Genomic DNA, 25,729 nt, shown 5'->3' on the forward strand with positions numbered 1-25,729 from the left:
GAAGCCGCGAGGTAGTGCCGCATCAAGCGGATTGGTTATATCCTATTTCGTGACGATCATCATCGGTCAACCATGAATTTCATTTTGCAAATTGAGTTTCCTGCCCAAGGTAGCCGCTACCATAGGATTGGACGTTCAGTGCTAAAAGCATTAATGTACAACAATCGTCAGTACTGTAAAAACAATTGATTTTTGATGAGCCATTGATGGAGATTGATTAGCCTGCCATGTCCGGATCGATGCTGCATTGACGTTGCCAATAGTGTTCCAAGTACGTGCCAAAAGCACTCCCGCGTATTAATCGTTTGAACTCTATTGCATGTCAAATTATCGTTATCACGATTTTCCACTTTCTTTTGATAAAATTTCAAAATTTTTTTCGATGGGAATTTTATGTATACTTGTTATGGCGAAAATTATACCCATTTATGTACGATACGATTTAATATGATTTATTAATATTTATCTCTAAATAAAACGCATTCTCGTTCTTTAATTTTACAGTCAATATAAAAAAATTTTTTTTGTAAATCTAATTGTTTTTCTAAAATATTTTTTATTTTTTAACAGTATATATTAATAAATAAGTATAATTATGTATAAATATGTATATATATGCTAATAATAATAAGAGATATTACACAATAATTACTATAAGTGTTGGAAATACAAAATATATAAAGATATAGCGAAGTATAAATATATAGCGTTGTGTGCTCCGATCTTGCATTAATAAGATATTTATCATAATATATGTACAATTTGGCTGATATTTGCATTATAGAGAATCATTATATAATAATATTGTCATCCATTAATTGTCATATGATATCGATTAATACGTTCACAATATGATTACTAGTGATAGCTGTAGGCATAACATAACACAATAGTTATTACATTTGCGTGAAAGCAAATGTTCTAATATAATTGTATGAAAATAAATCTTGTTTGAAATTATAACATTTAGCGAATTTATAACATTTCCTGATAAATATAAACAAAGGTATTATATATACGATAAAAAAACTTCACACACATTAATATTTATCGAATAGAATTATTTTACTGAATAAATTCTCACTTTTTATTTTAACGGGTACAAATTTTTCTTTTTCTTCTCCTTTCTCTTGTCTTCATCTCTCTCTTTCTCTCCTTTCCTTTTTTTTCTAGTCTTTTTGAATTTAAATAGTAAATTTTCTTTCTAAATGTGTTAGTCAATTAAAATTTCGTATAATTTGTATTTTTATTTATCTACAAATTATTTGCATTGTATTCGCGTGTCGATTAAAATAGTCTATAAATAATAAATATTGTTCTAGTTCTACTGCCGGCGAATTAATGTAAATGCAATTTTCAATCAGATATTATTTTATAATATTTTTGCTTTTGTGTCTAAAAAATGTATGTCGCCAGAAGATAATACTAGTCTAATATATATTTTGAAACAATATCTTCTTTAGACATAATTTTTACGAAATGGTTCTACAAAAAACAGTTATTATATTTGGTGCATATATTGCAATACTACATTTAGTGTATGTAGTCGCATTCTTTATCCTGTTTCGTTAAATATATTTTATTAGAAGATATTTCATATAAACTTAAGCACACGTAGAGGGCTAAGTGATATCGTTTACCTTCTAACATGGCGTGTTCATCATTTTTTCATATTGCGATCCTGAACGCGCAAGATAATCGCGCGATATTTTAGTCGATTATGGGGAAACGAGAGGATACGAGATATAAAGGTGCTCTATGTCGCACATCGTTAGCTACGTAAAACCGGCAAATTCGCCGTATAACGACGCGGCGTATATAGCAGTTTACCGCAACGGCGGCATCTGCATGCGCTTCATTATTTATGAGGTTGCTGAAATGGCCTGATCGACGCTCATTGGAAATTGACGGATATCGATTTCGTTCGTCACGAGTCCACGCGATGTTACGCGCCGATCCGGATGATGGATGTTCGTTTTCACCAGCGACGCAACAAGATGAAAAACGAAGTATGAGAACATCGAAGACAAGATCCAAACTTTCGACAAGAAGTCGCGAGAAGTCCTCAATCGATATTATGATATACATTTGAATCGATATCTGAGGATTAGTGATTGGTATATCACAGGCATTATTTTATATCGAAGGAATTAAAAATTTAATTAATGTAAACAGGTATTATTTTAAATTACATATTGAATTTTTGTATTGCTTTTTATCAGTGATATATAATTAATCGTAGCTTTTTAAGCGGTGGAACTGGTTTTTAAAATTTAATAAATCAGAAATCGACATTTCGAACTCCTAGACTTTAACAATGTTATATTTCGGATTAGAATTAAGACAAATCACTCGCTCTTTGTACGATTATTTGACGTCGCACCCCGGAACGGCTTTCATTCTCTCTAGTCGTTGCGAGGCGACTCTCACGGATTACTTAGACAGTTGTCGGAACAGCGGACGATATTTGGACGTAGTAGCTTTCCGCAAATATCTCGCGCGTGAACAATAGTCACGGTGTTCTGCCGAAAGGGGATTGTTCGCCGGAAACTAATGCTCCAGTCGCCAATCTCAAATTCCGTACGTGTTCGATTTGCATCGGTGCACGCTGGCTGCTTAACACGAAATGCACGTGCAAACGCTTCGAGAAACTTGGACGATTCGCGATGATTTACACTTTATTCGAATATCTGTCTTATATCTATCGTTTGCATGGAAAAATCAACGATCCTTCAAATCTATCGATTAATAAATTGCAAAAAATATCATTTTTTCTACATTTATTAGAAAATTTTTAAACTTTTAATTCCTTTTTCTCAATATAAATTTGAAAACAATTTTAATAAATTGTAAAAATAATATCTATGTATTTATTTTTCTGTAAAATTTCGAAAAACAAAAATGAAAGAGTTACCACGTTACTGAGAAAAAAATATGAGAATTAAATACGCATGCATATTTTAATATTTTAACAAGCCATTCTCTGGATAGGATAAAAAATATTTTTTTCTTTTTTTGACGACTCTTTTCAGTCTATCCAGAATTTATGTCGCTATTGTCGCGCATACGTGCACACGCCTATCTCGTAGAGCCTTTTTTTCAGGCCATACGACTGCCACATTTCCGCAGGTAATCCCTTTCGTTCGCAGATGGAATCCACTCGATAGAAAAACGTCGAAAGCTTTCAACCTTTTGAGATAAGTGCTTGCATTGTGCGTAAATTGTCTTTACAAAGTAACAATTGTAACGGTTAATATTTTGTTAGTTTTCTCGTCACAAAATTGCACTGCAGTTAGATTGAAAAATATTAAAATTAGAATATCTTGTTAAAAAATAACTACTATTGGCGAAAAAATAGCAAGTTAAATTATGTAATTTTTCAAGATTATAACATACATTTACACAATTATAACGCAATGTTATATTAATATCGAAAAAAAAGTCAAAACAACCAATTCTAACAAAAACGAAGATTTAATTAATAGTAGAATCGAATGTCACGCAGAGTAAAATGCGTTTTGATGGACTTGGGAATTTTTTCATGCACATTTGTCCTATCGATGGAAAATTTAGCAATGGTTTAAACAGCCACGCACGACTAATTAAAACTGAGATATTTCGTAATTGCGCTAAACAACAAGGTGGCGCGCGATTAATAATGGCGCGTAGATTAAAATAGGAAATGCCGTGCATGACGGGCGGCGTGCCGTTGTTGAATTTTAATTACGGCCGACATACATGTCCCAGCATCGCAGGAATAGAATTTATAACGTTCCGTTGTAGCGCGAACGATTTAATTTAACAGACTAACAATTTAATGTGCGGAATTTTTCCCTGCTGTTCTCGCGCGTTTATTCGGCTGCTCATAACGAAATAATTCTATTTTACGCACGATTGCTTCCACGATATTTTGCGCGTTAATTGCGGTCAAAGTGGTTCGATAGCGGAAGGCACACATACGTGATTCTATGTGCGTGTAATTTCGCAAGAGATCCTTAGGTCTCGCACTTAAACGCTTAAATGTACCCATCCAATTTTATTACGCTAATCGCATTCACAATGTTAGCGTGCATGAAGAATCTTATGCATCACATTCGGTGTTAAATGAGGTGAATGTGTGAATCTTGATTTAATGAAAAAATTATATTGCCTTCAGAATCTATAGCAAGACGTGTAATACAAATACACAAATATTTTTTTAAGATGTTACAATAATAAATGTATCCGATAAAATGTAATCGATAAAAAAAATATCAATTTTAGCTAACAATATCTTTAATCTTGGATAATAATAATAATACATTTTACGGATGGATTATATACAATGCAGCTAATAAAATGTGCTTGCATTTAAAAATCAGATTCTTTTATTTTTTCAGAGATGAAAAATTATCCATTGCATTTTCCCCTGCTCGCGAATTTTTTTGGAGAAACGAAGAGAATGAAACACGAGCGCGTCGCGTCCAAAAAGTCGCATATCGCGATATCTGTTTACGTTTTGCGGGTTTATATCTGGAGCGACGTGATTTATGATTCATAAACCCGTGGATGCCCGTGCACGTCGATTTCCATAGATACATGAGACTAACGGCGTTATTGCGCTGAATGCACGTATGTAGAGTGTCCGAGAAATTACACACCATTCCCTGCAGACGTATCAGATACTAAATATAGCAAATTATAGGGAATGCGCAAATTAACTCCCAATGTGTGTGGATGTAAAGCATATGAATGAAATTTTCAAGTTACAGATTAAAGATGAATTTCCTCTTCTCATTTAAATGTTAAATGCTAAACAGAGATTTTATTATCGAAAATAATTATACTGCTGCAAGTAATTTTAATTTTATTCTAATAATCATTGTGTTTTAAATAAATGTTGGACATAGAATTTATTGCACTGTAATTAAATATATTACATAGACGTGAAATAATGTTGAAAAAGTATATAAAATTAATGAAAGAGCAATAATCCTATAATATCAAAACAATAATAATTGTGCAATTAACGAAATTAATTTTCAACAAAGAAATTAATATACATTCTACAATTACAAGAATGCAATAATAAATATTTCTATAGAGTAGGAACGTGACGCCATCATACTATCGATGTCAGACTCTCATCAATTTTTTGTCATGCAATTATAGGTGCAAGTTTAAAAGCCATAACCACGCCGCTATTCGGTTTTAATCGATATCAATATACCGACATCCATTGCGAGTTTGACCGTGCGAATCTGACCGAAAATGACAGATCATCCAATCAATCCCGCGGTATCGCGGGGAAAAAAGCGTGTCAGGAAAATCGGCTTTATATTTCACGTAGTGGAATTTCGTTAATTAATCGTGCTGCCAAAGATTATTACGGATTGCATGATGTACTAATCAAATATCTGCGCTATTCGCATGTCGATGCTTATTTTCATTTCAGATAATTAAGATGAATATGTTTTTCATGATTATAAGTAATTCGGTGTAATAATTGAAGCTGAAAAATTATTTACCTAGGCTCGTTTCAGTTATATTTAAGGAATAAATAATAAATATTTTTTTTTCATACGAGATAACAAACAATTTGTTTCACTTTTTGCACGACACAAATTAAATCTGCATTTTGTTTATACAGATTTCATCGATTATATTATCTCTCGCGAGAAAAACAAGCGGATAACTTTTTTTCTAGCCATGTAATATTCTTCACGGCAAAGGGTGAAAAATAATTTGCAATTCGCGACGATACGTGATCGTGCTGGGGCCAATTTGTGGCAACGGCAGACGTGCCTGGGACGTCGCGCGGATTTCGGAATTTCCATTCCTCTTCTTCGTGAAACACGGAACGCGATAAACAAACGGAAATTACATTTTGCGAGCACCGATAGAAAAATAGAAACACACATATTCCCGTCTCGCGGCGATTCTCAAAGTGCGGCGAGACGCAGGCCAAGTTTGCTCGAAAACTTTCGTTTCTTACAGTTTGACAAGATAAAGAAAAATAGAGAAAGAAAAGAATCTACGCGCATCATTTCGGGCATAGGATGCCTCCGAATTAGGGCACCGCGACGTTCTACTCGTGGGAAAAGGAAATCGCTTTATGTACCGCTGAAATTTACATGGATGCAGCTGCGCTGCAATTTGCAAATGCACCAAGGGTACTGTCAATGTGAATCTTTCCTTAGTTGGGACGCGAATTTTGCTGAAAACTGCAGATAGGAAATGTGATTTATCAATTATAATATTGAGGATTTTGCGCGTATTCGAGAAAAGAGCAAAATGCTTGCTTAATTAAGTACTTAACGAATAGTACGGTATTTCAAATGATGACATTTCACAGATTAATTTTGTGTAATCTTATTTTAGTATTTTCCGATAAGTTGTAGAAAATTAGGTTGAAATATTTTCAATTTACATTATTCATATCTGATTACAAATTTACAGATCATACATGCAAGATATTAAATTTTAACTTCTCGTAAAAAAATATTAATATTTTGTTAAGAAAATCCTTTCCATCTTTCACATATTTTTCTTTGTTAGTATTGTAAAGAGAAAAATCTTTTCAAAGTTTTATTTTACTTGCTGCAGTGACAAGTCGCTTGAAACTTGGTTGATAGATTCTTTCAGATCATGTTCATGTTTACTATATTATCGAAGAAGAGAGATGAGCGGTAGAGACATACACGAATAAGAGAAGAAATTTTACGTTCGCGGATGATTCCTCGCTGCGACATGTTTCGTGGCTCAACCATCGCCATACTGGCGAAACGTATAAAAATGCGGTCACGACCAGAGAAATTTCCCAGGAAATTCACTTTTTCGAATACAGTTGCTGGAAATCAAACTTTATATCAATACTAGTATGCTGGTCTGATCTTTTTGGAAATTGAAAAAATTCAAGAAATACATTAATCTTAAATAATAATTGAAGAACATAAGTATCACATTATTCTCATTTTCTTTGAGAAGAAAATCTTTCTCTTTTATTCATGTTATATTGCAAATTATTCCATTGCACAACGATGACTTCAGAAGTACAAGATACGCGCTATCCGCAAGTAAAATGTATTTGCTTATATCTTGCGAAAAAATATAAAAGAAGTATAAATAAAATAAGTTTGAAAATACGAAGACACGATATATAAAGAAAATATATTTTTACCAAAAAATAGTTTGGTTTATATCTTTTGCTTTTATATTTAACTAGACTAGTAATTACAAAATCTTTTACTCATATATATAATTCACGCATAAAATTGTAAAAAAACTGACATGATATCCTAAAAACTAGTTTTTTTTTTTTCAATTTTAGCATATATCGTATCATTTTCGATGTGTTTCACGTGAAATATTTCTAGATTGTAGGCAATCAGTGGCAATATCTCAATCAAACGTTATCTGTTCTACTTGTTACGTGTCACTCATACCACTGAAAAAATATTAGTGAATTATTACGTCCATCTGTCATACAGCAATATGTAAAATGTGGGAAGAACGATATTGTTTGGAATATTTTATTTCGGGAGAATCATATGTTTGCGGGAGAAAATATCAACGGTGGACGAATTTCTGTTCAAAGTTTAATTTAGTTTTAGCGATATTGGATACCAAAATCCAATATTCAATACATGTGTGCGGCAAAAATTATCAAAAACCCTCAAATCTCAATTTAGAATTGTATAAAGTTAGTTTTCTCGAAAAATTCCATAAAACTTTATATAAAAAGTAAATAAAAAATTATTGTAATACTTTAATTTTAACGTAATTCAAATATTAAATAAAAAATTAAATATTATAATTTTATTATAAGAATGTGTGTATGTGTATGTGTGTATATTTTTTATTAATTAAAAAATAATTAAATGAAATAATTTTTAAGATTTTCTCTCTCTCTCTTTTGTTATATTTTTATATTTAAAAAAAATATTTTTGCTGATTATTTTGTTAATAAAGTTTTATATTCTACTTTTTTGAAGCAAAAAAATAAATAAAAAAATAATTTTTATATAGCTCGTTATTTTGAAACAAATCCAAACGATAATAAAGCTAGTAAACATTGCCTAATATATATATATATATGTATATGTATATATGTATATGTATATATGTATATATAATAATAAAATTATACTTTTTTATCTGATGGAATCAATGGCAAAGTTCACACTTACACGATATTACACATTTTCTAATACTTTATCTAACTGCAACATAGCTGACAGGAATTTTCTTTGGAAATTCATACATATCGCATAAAGTCAGCGAGTATCGCTATATGCATATGAAACTATTTCAAGCCTTTGCATTCGATTCGAACGAAATGAAAAAAATCCAGAAGCTGTCGCTATTTTAGCAAATGCTATTCGCAAATCTTCTGTGATCTTATTACGTATTTTTACCGCCATATCTTTATAGCAATCTTTTCGATCCTACAATTACTAAACAACTTTCATCAAATCCTCTTTATATATCTCGTTGTTTTGCATTCAGTCTAAAACAATTTATCAGTACGATTTCAATTATTTATCAATTATTCAAAGTTGCAATTATCACAAAAAATTTTGTCTTTCCTCCTCAAAAAAGGAGGAAAATTAATAAAAAAAATTATAAAGTAAAATCGCAAAAATGAATAAAGTTGTGCAAAATTATGCTTATATCCGCATAGTTTATATCAGCATCAATGACAAAAACGATGAAATAATTACGTTTTCCAGTGCGAAAAATTGTTCGAAAAGAAATTTTATTGCGCGATAAACCGATAATCTCTGACAGTTTCTTTCAGTAAAGTTTTTGCGGAGAATGGTGACAGAAAGTCAAGTAAGCTACATATGACGAGCAATGCCAGAAAGAAATGAGAAAATCTCTTTTCTTTTGGTTTTCTGTCGAAACAAAAGGCCACTACCTGCGTCATCATGTACTCTTTGCTCGCTATCAACACGTATGTCCTTTTTCTCTCTACTATTTCGCAATATTTCGCCGTAGTTCGTCAAGATAAATGCGCGGTCCTTTCCCTTCGTCCTTCCGTCACGTTTGCAAAAACAAAAGTGCAAAAAATAAAATACGTGTCTAAAATCGAAATATGTCAATAAATCTTTACGATATATAGTCTATAGATGTCTATAGGTAGAAATAAAAGATTAAAAAATTGAATGTAAAAAATGAAATAAATTTTTAAGAAGATAATTATTAACAAATTATTTTTTTAATAAATAAAATTGTTTCCATTAATGTGAAAATTGTTGAAAAACCAAATACTGCTGATAACGACATGTAGAAAAAAATTAAATTTACAAAACTAGATTTATTTAGTTCAATTTTTTTATATATGAAAGTTAATGAAATTCATTTTTATGACAATTAAAATGTCAATAAAATCTGAAAATGTAATATTTTTTCAATATAATATATTGTATATAGTTGATCACACATAAATATATATCTAATAAAATTAAATAATTAATATGAGCTTATTCGATATAACATTTTAAAATATAATTTATAACTTCCGACATTTGAATAAGACTTAAAAAGATAGATTTATCTGGCTTTTACAACGGAATATCCTCTACTAGATTCTAAATGATTGAATGACTTTATCAGTCTATTCTCTAAGATTTATATTCGATTCCATAAGTCGACAAGCGAAATTTCATAATCCACCAGTCATTGCCGCAAAGCAAGAAAACCGCGCGAATAAAAAAAAAGCACAAATATTCTGAGTCCAATTCTCTTTACTTATCACAATTCGCAGTCCTAGCAGAACCACGAATCGACCTAGAAAAGAAACATTCTCCCCCGGAAATTCTTTTCTTTCGATTCACCTTATTTGAAGCTTCTCCGCTTCCGAGATCGCGGTCATGCGTCGCACCCTTCCAACTTTATTGAGATGAGAAAAAAATGTGTACACGTAATGCCCGAAAGGTTTTTTCTTTTTTTATAAAGTTCTTTTGAGATCAAGTATACATGAATTTTATTCAATTCAAGGTTTCACATTAGAAGGTAGAAGGTCATTCGTTTCAACAATTTATCACCTTCGAATTCAGGACTGTATCTGGATTATATTGTATGATATCCAAAGTTTCTACATAAATTATGAAAGATTTTATTACGAAAAGTGAAACAATGATTTTTTTAACATAATGCAATATTTATTAATTTTTAGAAAAATTATTTATTTATTCCCTTTCAATTTTAATTATATCCTTACTAGCAGGAACGCTCTTTGAATTATGCAATTTTTAACAATTTTTAGTAATCATATTTTTTAAATTTTTCGTAAATTATTTTTAAATAAAACTATATATGTGCTCATTATATGCTCTTAATTCTTGAATGCTAAGAATCTTGGAGACGACTGTTTGTATGCTCTTAATTCTTGAATGCTAAAAATCTTGGAGACGACTGTTTGCACTCAGATCGACTCATCATTGATTTATGTTAGTATTCGTAGAGATTTCTAGTGGCTGATAGAGCGAAAAGCATTTCTGGACTTACATGAATCGACGAAATCTAGACGAGCGATAGCAAGGACGGATACGGACCAATGGTAAATGGCGGAAGGACGATAGATGAAAAAGATAAAATAGGATACAAATTGAGAAAATCCTTACCCCTTTTTTTCTCTTTTAACATTTGCTGCTATTTGTGCTTTAAGTAAAAAAAGTATATTAATTCAGGATAAATAGGCAAAGCGAAAAATGCTTTATTTGCTCTTTGACTTATGACATCTCTTTAGAGCAGAAATTTGCACGTAAAATGCAAAATAAATGTATTGTTGAAGAAATAAAAGAAGTGCCTATTGGATATGTGTGTGTTTCTGTGTGCAATCATATTTGCATTTGCTCTACGCTAGCAATTTAATAATAAATCTGACGGAGGAATTTTATGATATTATTTTAATAGAAAGATATATACATATATGTATATATATATATATATATATATATATATATATATATTTAATTTAGTTTTATTTAAATGCACAATTACATATAATGTAATATCATGATAATAGATTGTAACATTTTTTTAAAGACTAACAAAAATCAATATCAATACATTTGCATCTATTATTAAATCTTTATTATTAAATCTTTAAAAAGAGAGGAATATTTTATTCTTGTCAGCACAATAATAATTATTTACAAAATTAAAAATTAAATTTGAATGATGATTATTTACAAAATTATTTTGAATTCCTTTTTACATTTACCTTATAGCATTTCAAAACATGTATATAGTTTGATTCGAAAACACATTTCAAAAATTTATTCTAATTTTATTTAAAAATAGAATATTTTAAAATACGATAATTCACATCAATATATTATTGATATATTATCGATCGATATATTATCGAGAATCCATAAAATTATTACAAATATTACTATTCATAAAAAAATTAATAAATATATTATATCTTTTTCTTTCTATTACTACTCATAAACTAGTCATAATGATAAGCCGTGATAAATTAACTCTGGAAACGCATTTGACTTCCATATTTTCTATCGGTATTTTTCAAGTCGCGTTAAGATAGAAGATTCCGTTAATACGGATGGAACTTCTTACATTGCCATTCGTTTTATGCTTCAGACTTTCGAGAGCAGAAGGATGCTTACGACTGGAGTCTCTTTTACTCTCTCAATATCGATATTGACTTTCATGATGTTCCTGATAAGACTTTCCCCGAACAGTGAATGTATATAATAGAATAAAAAAAAATGTTTAGAATGGATTTATTGTTTGTGCAACATAGTGATGTGAATAATATTGAGAAATATATAAATAAATCTATCATCAAAAGAAATGCATAACAAGAAAAAATATATAAATAGTTTAAAAAAACAAACAACAGCAAGCTAAAATGATAAAAATATAATAATAAAAAATTTTATATTTTTATAAAAGAAATGAAATAATCGACTTAAAATTACACATATATATGTAGGCATTGAAAGAAATTGATTAAAGAAATATACATTATAGATATATTCAAAAAATATATTCATAAATAAAGAGCTTTTTCAAAATGTTTTCAAAATTTATTTATAAAATCTCGATAGAATATATTTTACACAATTATTAATTATTTAATTTTTTAAATAAAAATATTAAATATTTTGCTACTATATATACTGTTATTTTAGCTTACTGTGCTTTTTACACTATTCCGTGCATGATATTTTGTTCGATTTATATTTTTATATATGTGACCTTCTTCAACGAAACTCATTTGTGCCTCGCCCAGACTAATCGATTCGAATGACACACACAAGAATGCGACAAGGCACGAAATAAAACAAAACATATACGCGACATATAAATACAGTGCAACAAGGTAGCGAGTAGTGAGTGGATTTTTGGTCACAAGGTACACGGGGCAATGAAATGTCGCTCGCAATTGAATATCGCCAATAAACTGCCAATCCAATTTAGTTACGCAGAAAATACCGCTACCCCGCACTTTTATGACCTGCCAACCAGTCTCTTCCTTCATCTACTTGCGCCCGAGTTCTCGTCCCGTGCCAAAGAAAGCTCGCCCCCGGTTTGTCGCTCGGATCGATTCCCTGTCGCATCTTTCGACCCTCTGCAATCAAATTTGCTGTCGCTGTTCTTTCGATAACGATGAAGTAAAATGCAAATATCGTAGCATCGAATCCTTACGGATAGTCTTTCCTTTGGAGAATTACGTAAGGATCTCGATAAAACACCTTTCGATGACAAAGAAAAAGAAAGAGGAAGAAGGAGAAAAGGAGAGAGTGAGAGAGAATGAGAGAAAAAGCAGGCGTGCTGTCACTTTGAACGAGAGCGCAAATATGTTGCCGTAGGGATCTCTTTTACGAGCCGGATTTGTCTCTTTAACGCGGCTATAAAAAGTGACGTTTCGTGCGAAAAATTTGGCGTATTATCGCTACGACATTGCGGTGTTTCGATCAGCCAAACTGTCGCGAAAGAAAAGCACAGATTATTTGAGAAGCCAGCAAAAAATGGCGGATGCACAATTTGAAAGATCTCACCGTTTGAAGTAATTATATATTATATAAAGTATCAGTCACATGCCACACAATCTCATACATGAATATGGTTTGCAATTAATTCAATGAAAAAATGCGCTACGATGTATTTTATACAGCTAATTATTGATTTAACATATATTTTTATTACGCAAATTTCCAATAAAAATATTCTTTATTTAAAGCAGCAGTAACGTAGTTTTGACGTTATCGTAAAATCGTGCATTTAAACAGGCATATGTTAGGAGAAATAACTTAACAACAGTCTACTTAATATTCTATAATTTTACGATGGATAATAAACATGGATAGAGAGCGATACCATCATGTACGCATCATGCGCGACATAAACCTGAAGATTTATAGCTTTGCGTAAAGCGGTATAAAAACTTCACGTCAACAGCCAGAGGTTCTGTATGAATCCCATCGATATTATTTAACACTTGCAATATTTTTCAATGGCCTTCCGTCCGACAAACCGAAAGCAGATCGATACAGTCCAAGAGAGACTGGTGCTATATTTTTCCTACGTGTATTTCGCGATGTTGGTAATAAAAAGCGAACATAAAACATTCTCTTGTCATTTTTTCTACTATCGACGAAGATTGTGCTGAAATAGATGTCTCGGAAAGGATAACCGTGCTGTAAAATAGTTAAGTAAAATTCTGTGACCGGATAGAATAGATTGTCGCTCTTGTTTATTGCTTCAGGTCTGCTGGTGGTAAACATGAGATGAGAAAGAATGATGAAAATATATTGTCGGTAATATACGATGTCTTTCTTAATAATAAGCTACAAGTCATCCTTTTCCCAAACGAAAAAAAATTGCGATAATAATATTTTATATCTAAGAGATTTTACATTTAAGTCTCAATTCTTTGCAATTAATAATTATTTAAACAGTATATAAATAGTTTTCATAAAAATGTATGCATAAAAACATTCTTATTTCTTTTTGCTTAAGTGTAATTGCTATTTTATATTAATTATTTTAATTAACAAAACAGTTATAATGGCAATACGAGTCTAGTGTCGATGTTATAACACATTTATTTATATTACAATCAAATAAATATTGATATTAAAGCATACAAAGAGAGGATAGCGAACGTTTCGATGACCCTATTATTATATTATCTTTTATTATATACTTTCGCGCTGAAGATGACCCTATTTTTGGGTCATCTTCAGCGCGAAAGTATATAATAAAAGATAATATAATAACAAAGTGTTTTATATCGGAGTCTGTTACAAAGGGTGCTGTTTAAAGCGATAATAAATGTCTCGGTATCTCATTATCTTGACGATGCCTACGTAAAAACAAAGGACAAAAGTAAAATAAGTTAAATAAATAATGTAATTAATATGAACAAAGAAAGAAAAAGTACTAAATTAAACATGAAATTATGAGATTGAAATGTTAATTTATTAAAAATGATCTAAATATAAACTGAACATAAGGTCAAAGAAATAAATAAATAAGTTATAAATAAGTTAAATAAATAATATGACTAATATGAACATAGAAAGAAAAAAGTACTAAGAATTACATGAAAATTACGAGATTGAAATTATTTTAATGTCAATTTATTAAAAATGATCTAAATAAACTGAACATATAGTCAAGAAATAAAAATTAAAAGGTTAAAAAGATAAGAAGTTAAAACTACGGAAATAAGACTTACTTCCAGGCATCGAAGATAATGACGCGCCGAGGAGATGAATAAAGACAACTTAACATCTCCGAAGACAAAGATCGACTCGTCTTTAACGGATAAATGTGACTTATATATAAACGGTAAAGAGAGTCAAATAATGTATAAATGTACACATACGCAAAGTCGCAGACCTATTTGTTATGATAGAAACTGTGTTAAATTTTTGGCAAGTTGTTGACAATATTTAAATAAATTTCTGGTAAACGTTCAGTATCCGTTTGCAAATTGAGATTAATTATTTTATATACGAGCATTATATATGCATGAGAAAAAAAATGTATGTTCTATTTAATTGTAATTAAACTACAAATTTGTATTTAATTTTAATTAAACTATAAATCACACACTTAAGTTATCTCCAACAATTGCTCATGTGATGGAAAATAATAAGAGAAACCAGAGTATAGATATTTGACATTCAGAAGCGTGTTTATCACCAGCAGACCTGAAGCAATAAACAAGAGCGACAATCTATTCTATCCGGTCACAGAATTTTACTTGACTATTTTACGGCATGGTTATCCTTTCCGAGACATCTATGTGGAATTGTAATATTAAAATTTGTAAGGCGACATCCTTTAACACGATTAAATGAAACATTTTCAGGTAGACGAACTTCACAACACATGTTATATAGAAGGCTTACAGTGAGATTACGGAAGGATTAGTATAGATTAAGCTCGCAGTCAGTGGATGTCTGTAGTTTCTATGCTAACCGCGGCCTAAATACATATCTCACTTCTGGCTCTACGATATTCACGCTGCTCTTATCTCTATTCTCTGATATGGGGGATGATCGAACAAGAAAATATATCGCCCAAAAAAATATTGCATAAATATTTTTCAAATTTTCACTTTTTCTTGTAAATAACTGATTCGTTTCCGATAAGAATAAATCGATTTTTTAAATTTAACTGGACAATCAATTCTATAGAGAGTTATTTGAAAAGGAATAAAATAACGCACTTAAAATAAAAAAATTCCGTTGAAATTTTCCATTGTAAATTTTTAAAAATTGATATTGTTTCTGCATTATTGATTTCGATATGGTCTTCAAGCGAAATAATTTTTTATAAAGATATAGATCACAATTCAATGTTTGTTATTATATGTTTGATTTATAACTAAAACTCTTTTATTTCAGACAGAAAAAAAATAATAGATGTCATATCTCAACACAATTTAATTTGTATCCGTAAAAAAATATTGTATATGTGATAATTATCGCATGGAAAACTCCAATCCAAACAAATATGGATCGTGAATGTTAGCGCCAGATAAAAAAGATATTCTTTGTTTACATATTTTTCAATTTTATACACCTGTGCGTCAGAGTTAAATAACATTTAAATTTTCGACGTATATTATTTTTATAAGTTATCTTTGAAATAAACAAAACTAGCGAATATAATCACAATATAAAAATGCATATATTTCCTATGTTTAAATTTTAACATTCTATAATATTGAGATTATAGATAAAAGACAATTAATATTGCGAACAAATAATAATCGATGTGTAAGGTTAATAATAATACAAAATATATATTATATTTTATCTAAAAAAAAAACAATTCGATATAAGCATCAGAAAATCTAAACATTACTGAAAAAGAATAAAAACTTTATATGTATTTATTATATATTTTATATGTTGTTTAATTTTTTTATTCTAAGAAAAATTTTACATCTCCGATAACGAAACTTACTATCTTCTTATACATTTAGCATTTTGTATATACAAGATGCATTAAATACTTATTGTGTGAGATATTTTTCTGTGAAAAGATTATATTTTTCCGATATTCTTTGCTAGTAATTTAAAATCGATTGCAACAAAGATTGCCTTTATTTTCGTTTAGAAAGGTACAGATGATATTATGAAAGAAGCTACAATATTTTATACTGCAATCAGAATTCTGGAAATATTTGCATGTTCAGAGGGCCAATTGGCGATCAGACCTTTAAATCGCATCCTCCCAAAATTGGAGAACAATTTTTTCCAATAATATATCTTCCGTATCGAACAGAACAAAATAAAGGCAAACCTCTAATCCGGCCGGTTGGAAAATGAAACGAAACAAATAGAAGCGCCGTATACGTGCGATGCACTTTTACGGCATCATCAACGGTGAATGTTTGTAGGACCATCGTATCAGTACGAATAGTTCTTCGTGCTTGGAATTTTAAAGCATCGTGAATTACACTTGTTTTCATAGTCATTGACTCACAGTGTTACACATAATATAAAAAAGCAGCAGCATTTATGTAGAACAGATGGTACTAACCACTATATAGTAATATCTTTGTAACCACTATTCGTAATTACTATTAATTTACTATATTTTTTTGCAATCTACAAATCAAATTTGAAACATGAAAAATAATGAAATTAAATTTATAAAAATATTTTATATATAAATATTTTTCATTGTTTACTTTCATTATTTCAAAATTATTTCAAAATAAAAATTATTCACAAAAAGGACTATTTTCATCACATTATATCAATTGAAACTATATTATTTGATATAAAAAGAATGTAGCATGATATAGTTGCTAATAAAAATGATTCGGTAACTTCAAGTGTTTTTCAATTATGTTTGTGAATAATAATGACAATGTTTATTGAGATAATCTAATCACATGCCGAGATATACAGTCACATCTTCCATTTTTCCCTAAAATGTGTTAACGTTCTGTGGGTAAATTTGACATTGGAATTACTTCGCGCCTTTTCGAGAGAATCATTGAAATTCCGCTTCCTAAAAGTTGCACGAAGCAACGAATTCGAGCGTTACAAGTTTTACACGCGCTTTGTGTATTCGACTGATTAAATTTTCTTATTGTCTTCTGCAAGAAATAGTTACATTCCGTAATTTCTCGATCGATTGTACTGTCGTCTAAGTAACGGTCGGAAAAAGCGTGACTGTATTACAAAATGACAGTTTTGAGATGATTGGAATTTTGAAAAATCAAAAACTTGAAGAAAAAAGAGATGTTATCAAATACGATGTCATTTAAAATTACATCAATTTTGTTTCAAATTTTCTACTGTACAAATAAATTATATTTTTCATATATTTCTCGATTAAGATATTATGCATGCTGTTTTGAATCTTGCAATTATAAAACTTGTGTTCATAAATTCGCGAAATAATTCTCGAATCTGGCATTTGTCTAACTATAATAAACTAATATATCAAATACGAAAAATGTAAAAAATTAATTAAAAAAGGAAAATATTGAATGGGATGTGTATTTAATTAATCATTTCATGATTTCGAGCAAAATATGTAGTTAGCAAAGAGCTATTTATAAATACAAACTCTGTATGTTAGTCTATATCAGATATTTATTAAGAAATGTGTCAAAATGAGTCACTCTTTCGCTTTTCTGAAATATTCATTATGTAATCTTAATTAATATTTCCAATTTAAAATTAGTACAAACATGTCATTATCAAACAAACAAATCAATCTTAAATTCTAAGGCTTGTAGTTTACGACAAATGTTTCGTTTGATCTTAAAGATTAATTATATTTTATTCTCCTGCGAAAGAAGGATGTTCTGCTTTATGACATATATTCAGAGATGATTCAGACCGTATTAATATCGAGTCGATGAATCTCAATAGGACTTTCATTAAAAGAGATGGTCTTTGATGCATCTCGGTTTCGAAACTCTCAAACTCTCCAAGTGCAATAATGCGTCACGTTGCATTGCAAAAAGTAAAGGCAATATTTATATATTTTAATTTCGAACAAAAAAATTAAATAATTTTTCTTTGAAATAAATTTCAGTGAAATGCAATCGCAAACTGATGAAAAGAAAATGTACAAATTTCATACTCTTAAATTTTAAAATAATAAGATACTTTTCACATATATCTTTTTTAAATTACATACCAAATTTTCTTTAGCTTACGCGATATCATTTTATTCAACTCTTACAATTACAGTTACAGTTAGTGTCAGAAACAGAAAGACGGTAGAGACGATCAAATTATAACACAAGGATTGCAAAAGTATAGGTCATGACGCCTCATTGGATTAATGCGCAATAAAGTTGTTACGGATAAGAATTTAATTTGAACTCCAATAAATCGCTAATCCTTTGCGATCCAACTTTTCGTTCGACAACGTGCCGATAAAAGTAATGGCACTTTGGCGAAAATATTCGACTTTGACGTTAAAGGGTCCGCGCGTAAACATTTAGTAATAGGGTATACATAAATACGTTAAGGAAAGAGTGGGTTGAAAAGGGAGCGTACATATTTACATTAGACGATATCTCGGCGGGATTCCCATCGAAAGAGAATGCTTTTGTGAATGCGACGGTATATCCCATCGTCGCGCTGACAGTTATGAATGGCCCGGTATTGTAAAGCCGGAGAAATTTCACTTGCTCTCGGTCTTGCGTCCCTTTCTCCGCGATGCCACGCGATGGAATCCGGTGAATATTTCTCTTATCGGAAATACGACTGATTCTGGCGTTTATCTCGTACATTCTACGATTTTCTAAAATTTTCTTCTTTAACATTTTTACGTATTTTTCTGATATTTACTCAATTGTCAAAATTCATGGTTCAAGCTATGTCACAATTTGAAAAGTTACCATTAAATGATTTCTTTGTTCATAGAAATAATTTTTCATTATTTCATAAATCATTAGATATATATTTTTCGCACAAATGGATTTAAATAAAAAATTTTATCTATTAATTACAAAATTATGAAGATTGTAAGATAAATAAAAATTTCTTTTAGAAAAATTTACTATTTAATAAAAAGAGCTAAATGAGATATTACATTCTATTTTTGTCATCGCGTCTTAGTGACGGAATTCCATTTCATCTTGCAAGAAACTTCGCAGATTTCAATCTGGAAAGTGTACTCGTCCATAAGAAGCTGATATTTCGTTCAACACTAAAATACTAAGACTAAAAATACGAGTTACCGCAAATTGTAACGTCACATCATGTTACGTATATTAGTCGGAAAAGTTGTACCTTAAAATGCGCGAATATTGTATTTATTAAAAAATTCAAATATAAAAATAATTATTCTTATTTAGAAAATGAATAATGATATCTAAAAAATAATTATTCTCGCTTAGAATATAAATAAAGATATATCATATGTGTAACATCTCCGCGCGAGATGACAAGATGTGTTACTGTTGCAGTCAAGTAACCCTTGTAATTATCCAATTAACGTGCACATAGAGACACGCATTTTCATCTATATACACGTTAGAATCTTGCAAAGCTGGAGAACAGGAAAGACGTCCCAATTAACGTAGATCCAATTAGCGTAAAAAATTCCGTGCATCCTGATACGGGTGATAATTTACTTAGACTTGACGTGGTTGCTTTTGTGCACGAAGGCAGGTTACATAATTTCGCGAACAAATGCAGCTTGCATTATTTCGCAAACGTACTTTGTCTATTTCCACCGTCAGAAGTTACTTGAAATGACGAATATATTTGTATTTGTGTATTTGTATGTGTAAGTTTTTTTCTATGAAAATACATAAATATAATTTTATATCACTTTGCATATATAGAATAGTATGAATTTTTAAGCTCATTTAAGGTATGTGTAAAATTAAAATATTGTGGAAACTCATAAATAAGAGTTCTTGCTTTATTTTTAATGATTCTTTCTATAGCTTTTGATAATTTAAATAAATAATTCTGACTAGCAAACTAATTCAGCAATATTAAAATATTGTACGAATTATTTATAAAAATTTATGGTTGGTACTCTTTTTTAAAAATACATAAATATACTTAGAATTATATGAAAACTGTTTTAGAATAAATAAAAATCTCAAAAATCGATCAACGTTTCATATTATTGAATATTTTGCTCCTGATTATTTTACTTTAATCAATGCCTTTTGGTTTTATTTTAAGGTAAAATAGATGTAAAATTAATTATCAAAATCTTTGAAAATTTGATGGAAAATGTTGAGGAAAATCTCACAAGACAAAGTGAAATGTTGCATGAATTATTTCAAAGGCATTTTCTTCAGTTTATAATGGTCACAGCTATTTATTTATTTAAACTATCAGGAGAACTATAGAATTATTGAAAATAAAGTTAAAACTCTTTATTTCCTTTTTTTTTCTTTCTTTAAAATCAAACTTTGAAATTATCTTTAAAAAGTAAAAAAATCATATCTGCAAAGTAAGTTTTAATCCTAAATTTCCATTTCTTTAAATAAAACATGAGTAAATTCACTCAATTATAGATAGGTATTTAGAACTCAATTTAATTCTTTAATTCTTTAATTAACTGCCCAATTAAATATCTCTCTGATTCTAACCAAATTGAATTAATCCTTTGACTATGTCAAACTTTTTATGATATGATCAATTATTGTACTTGGCTAACATGTGAATGATTATTATACTTGGGAACAAGTTCCTTTGAAGCTGTGAATTAAATTTACTTTTTGCACTTAACGCTGATAAAAGGTGATATGACACGCACACATATATATACAAAAGAGGGAAAATATGGAAAATACCGTTCCACCAGCTTTTTATAAAAATTCTCATATTATTTTCACAGAACAAATTTCACTGTACAAATATCATGCTGCAATGCAACTATTGAATGACAGACTGGTCCTACCACAAAAATTCTATTTTATTTGAAAGTGGTTGCTAAAAAAAGCAAAGAATCGTCGAGTTTTATTGCACACGCATGCTTTTCAACAAGCTTGCTTCGCTGCGCTCGAAATTAAATCAACTGGTTAATCAATGAAGTGAAATATCGAGAAGCATTCTCGATACACGTCGAAACTAAATAACTCGCGCATGTTACTTGTCCGTAATTGGTTAGTAAATTTATTTGATAGCGCGTAGGATCTCTCCTCGCTTTTTAAAACACAATTGCTTACTCATTAACGCGATGGTTATCTATTTTTTAGAATCAAACCGTAAATAAATTCGACTGAGCTGATCTTTAAAAAATCCAGCATCTTTCGCGGTGCATAGCTCGATGTTGAATTCGAAAAATATGCATGAGAAACATCATTTTGCAAGTAATACATGTTCTGAATTTCAATGTGATATGAAAAATAGAATTTTCGTATTTGTCATTCATACAGTTATTTCCAAGCTTGAAATTTAAATATGAACATTTTTCAAACAATTGGCTCTGATGTAATTCCCTGTATTATGCTTCCTTCAATACATTTTAATAAAACAATAACCATTTTTAAAAATACATTTAAAAAACGATCAAAATACGAGTTAAAGTAAAGTATATGTGCTTTTTAATCGATTGTGAAATAAAGTAGTTATTTATAAAAAAAATTAAAAAAATAAATACAAAGTAAATTTTTATTTCTATCAAAACCATTTTAAACGCAACATTTTTATTCTGCATCTTCTAACATAGAATAATAAAAAATCTCATAATAGATGGTAAAGAAATGCAGATTTAAAGAAGTAGAAATAGAATTTATATCAAAATAATACGTACCATGTCTACTATAATTATAAAATTACCACGCTTATTTTTTACAATTTTATTCGTCCAATATTGACTAATTATGAAATAAGTATCATAATAAAATTACTATTATGTAGATAGGATAAATGTCTTATGCCAAAGTCACACATATTTCAGTTCAATAATACATTATTATAAAATTTAAAATCGAAATTCTTTCAGTTTTCAATATAACATTATAATAAAAATATTTAATTGAAACATTCAAAATAAAAGGATGTCGTTATAAATTTTATAAATATATATAAATATTATTTGCGTAGATAATGTAAATTTTTTCAACGATAATCCGTTTTTTATATTATAGAATTTAAATATGATTTTATTTTGAGTTTTCGAAATCTTTCAACTATTAATATTTTATTAATATTTTTAATATTTAAATAAAATTTAAAAAATGAATCCTATAAGATTCGATTAACAATTTATTAATTTTACTGTTTCCAATAAGAAATATAATATTTAAAAATACAATTAAAAATATATGATACATTTGAATAAATAAAATAAACCTATCGGTGATTATTGGAAATAATTCTTCTCATCACATCATTAACTTTTACATTACTTTTGCATGGATCATTGTCTCTACATATACGAATCTTTTTACTCATGTATTTAATATTATAAATGTATTAAAAAATCTATGAGATCCGATTTTATCGCCACTATATTAATTTTCAGTTGTTTTATCATCGGACTATTATTTTGCTCATTTAATCCTTTTTCATCTTTTCGCTCATTTAAAATATTAATATTAAAATCCTATTATTAAAATCTAATATTAAAATCCTATTATTTTTCCTTTTCGAGTTATATATGTGTATATATTTATATGAAAAGCGAACAGAAGCATGTGCATTTACCGAATAATACGACGTAACATTATGTAAAAGTTCATTAATACAACACAAGTTCAATACAACTAATTAATAATATTATAATTATAATAACTATAATTTAAAATTTATTCTTAATGATTGTTTCACTCACCATGATTTCGAATCTTCGTCACAATAGGAGGTAGATGAAGCTGCCATGACAGACTCCTTATTTGTATATCTCTGTCCATTTTATGAGAAGCTTCCATAAAGTTATATCCGATTTGATGCAGCGCCGTAGGAGTTAGGTTATATTAACGAAGGAGACGTAATTATTTCCGATACACTCCACGATGATCGCCCGTTACATTTTTCGACACTCCCGACGACCCACGCAAATTCCATTCTCGAATAAAAGGCACGAAAATACGTACGACGTAAACGACGCAAAATAATTCGAAATGACCGGCATAAGAGGATTACGTGACATGAAACCGTTAGGTTATGTCATCCTCGCGAGCTTTTATCACACATAAACGTGGGCGAAAATATATATTCAAACTAATCGACTATACGCGCGAAGAAAGTCGTCTCGATTCGACGCCATTAAAATTAACGAACGATGCCGATCGTGCACACTATTTGATACTCGATTCTACGATGATCGTCCGATCTATTTTTCGACACTCCCGATACTCGTCAACACGCGAATTTCACTCTCACGTAAAAGACACGAAAATACGTAGCGATCGAGACTCCTGTCTGGGGTAAAATGCGCGAAAATGCGTAGCAATCGTGACCGCGACCTTCCCAGGATAAACAACGCGTAGTAGGGGCCTGTGACGTCACGGCACGTCTAGAATTATACGACTCGAAAGATACTTCACTCTAAAGATTTGTTTGACCAATTGGGGAGCAAAGAGTTCTTTGTCCTGATTGGTTAATTAAATAATTCGGAAAATAATGGTTAATTAAACAATTTGAAATGTCAATTGAATAAAGTAAAAATGTAATATACAATAATATAAGGTAATTTAGATATATAAATATAATATATTGTCATAATTATAATATTATTATATTATTATATATAAATAATATAATAATAATATTAAATATAAATCGAGCAGATATACAATTATAAATCTATTTCAGACGTGTGTTCTCTCTCTCTCTCTCTCTCTCTCCCCCACCCTCTCTCTCTCTCCCACCCTCTCTCTCTCTCTTTATATTCTACTTTTGTTTTTTCTCTATTTATCTCTATAGACTGAACATATACATGTGTTTTAAATGTGGCAAGAAAGCACAGTCAAAAGAAACAACCTTTACCATAATAATGTTTTGTTTTGCTACCCGTCTCGTCGGTGACTGGGAGTATGTCGAGCGCTTGTTTTTGTGTCACGTAATCACATCTCGAGTTTAGTTCGTAGTTCTGTTTGAACAAGATCGGTTCGTATTTTCCCTTCAGAGTAAAACTAGCAAATTAAGGTCGAAAATATCGAAAGATTAACGGCGATTAATATAATGTATTATTTAATACACGTAACTTTAATAATTATGTCTATCGTATAGAGTCGAGACTTGTCGAAATATTTTCGTGATTAAATATCTATAAAAATGTAATCACACAAAGTCACCTTATTGTTTAATTTATTCCGTTAGACACTGTCGCGCTACAGATTTTTCTGCGTCATATTTCGCGAGAAAACAATGACGTATAATCGGATAATTATTGTATCATTCCGAAATACGAATCGATATCGTTCTCCATGTTCCTTTTACTCGAAAATTTTCGAAAATGAAATCCACGTATGAAACATTGGGAATGTCAAGAAATATGACGGGCAAATAATACGCGTTATAAATAATCACGTCGTTACCCAGTCTCTATAAAATCGCATCGAGGCTTCTTTATAATTTAATTCGATGAAATATATATTTATTCGTATTTGTAAACGACGAAAGAACGAGAAAAACCAGTAATACATAGATACATTAAAACATAGATACATTGCAATTAGTTTATTCCGAGTGGTTTAATTGATATAGGGACAAAAAATCTCTGCCCCCTGATTGGTTAATCAATCAAAGCTTGTCGAGTGAAGTATCTTCCGATATCATATAATCCTAGTCGCGTCATTACGTCATAGGAGATTACTAGGCAGAGCTGCCAGATCCGCGACGCAAGCAACCGGCAACCGTGAGTGGAGGGGGTAACGGGCATGTGAGCGTGAGCGTATGTGTGAGCTTCGCCGAAGCGCCGAGCTCACACATACGCTCACGCTCACATGCCCGTTACCCCCTCCACTCACGGTTGCCGGTTGCTTGCGTCGCGGATCTGGCAGCTCTGTTACTAGGCGTTGTAATCGGTAGAGGGGAGGAGGGTCGCAGTCACTACGCATTTCGCGCCATTTTTGCGGTAAGTCGCAGTTACTATGCATTTCGCGCCACTTTTCGCGGTAAGAACCGCGGTTGCTGTGTATTTTCGTGCTTTTTGCGAAATTCGAGCGTTGACCGATATCGGGAGTGTCGAAAAATAGGTTCGAATAAACAATCGTTTATTCGGCGAAGTATCAAATATCGGGATTATCGGGTACGGTCGCAACGTTCGTTAATTTTAATGGCGTCGTATCGAGACGACTTTCTTT

The 25,729-nt window shown here is 30.3% G+C and overlaps 1 protein-coding gene across 1 annotated transcript in view; it reads right to left on the bottom strand.

Moving 5' to 3' along the window:
* Dpr1 (defective proboscis extension response 1) overlaps positions 1-25,729 on the bottom strand; it is a 306,096-nt gene that overhangs the window by 137,353 nt on the left and 143,014 nt on the right. The window lies entirely within an intron of this gene.

Source organism: Camponotus vicinus, unplaced genomic scaffold (assembly GCF_025532165.1).
Source record: "Camponotus vicinus isolate PSW18456_S1 unplaced genomic scaffold, iyCamVici1.0 SCAF_7, whole genome shotgun sequence".
NCBI classification, from domain to species: domain Eukaryota; kingdom Metazoa; phylum Arthropoda; class Insecta; order Hymenoptera; family Formicidae; genus Camponotus; species Camponotus vicinus.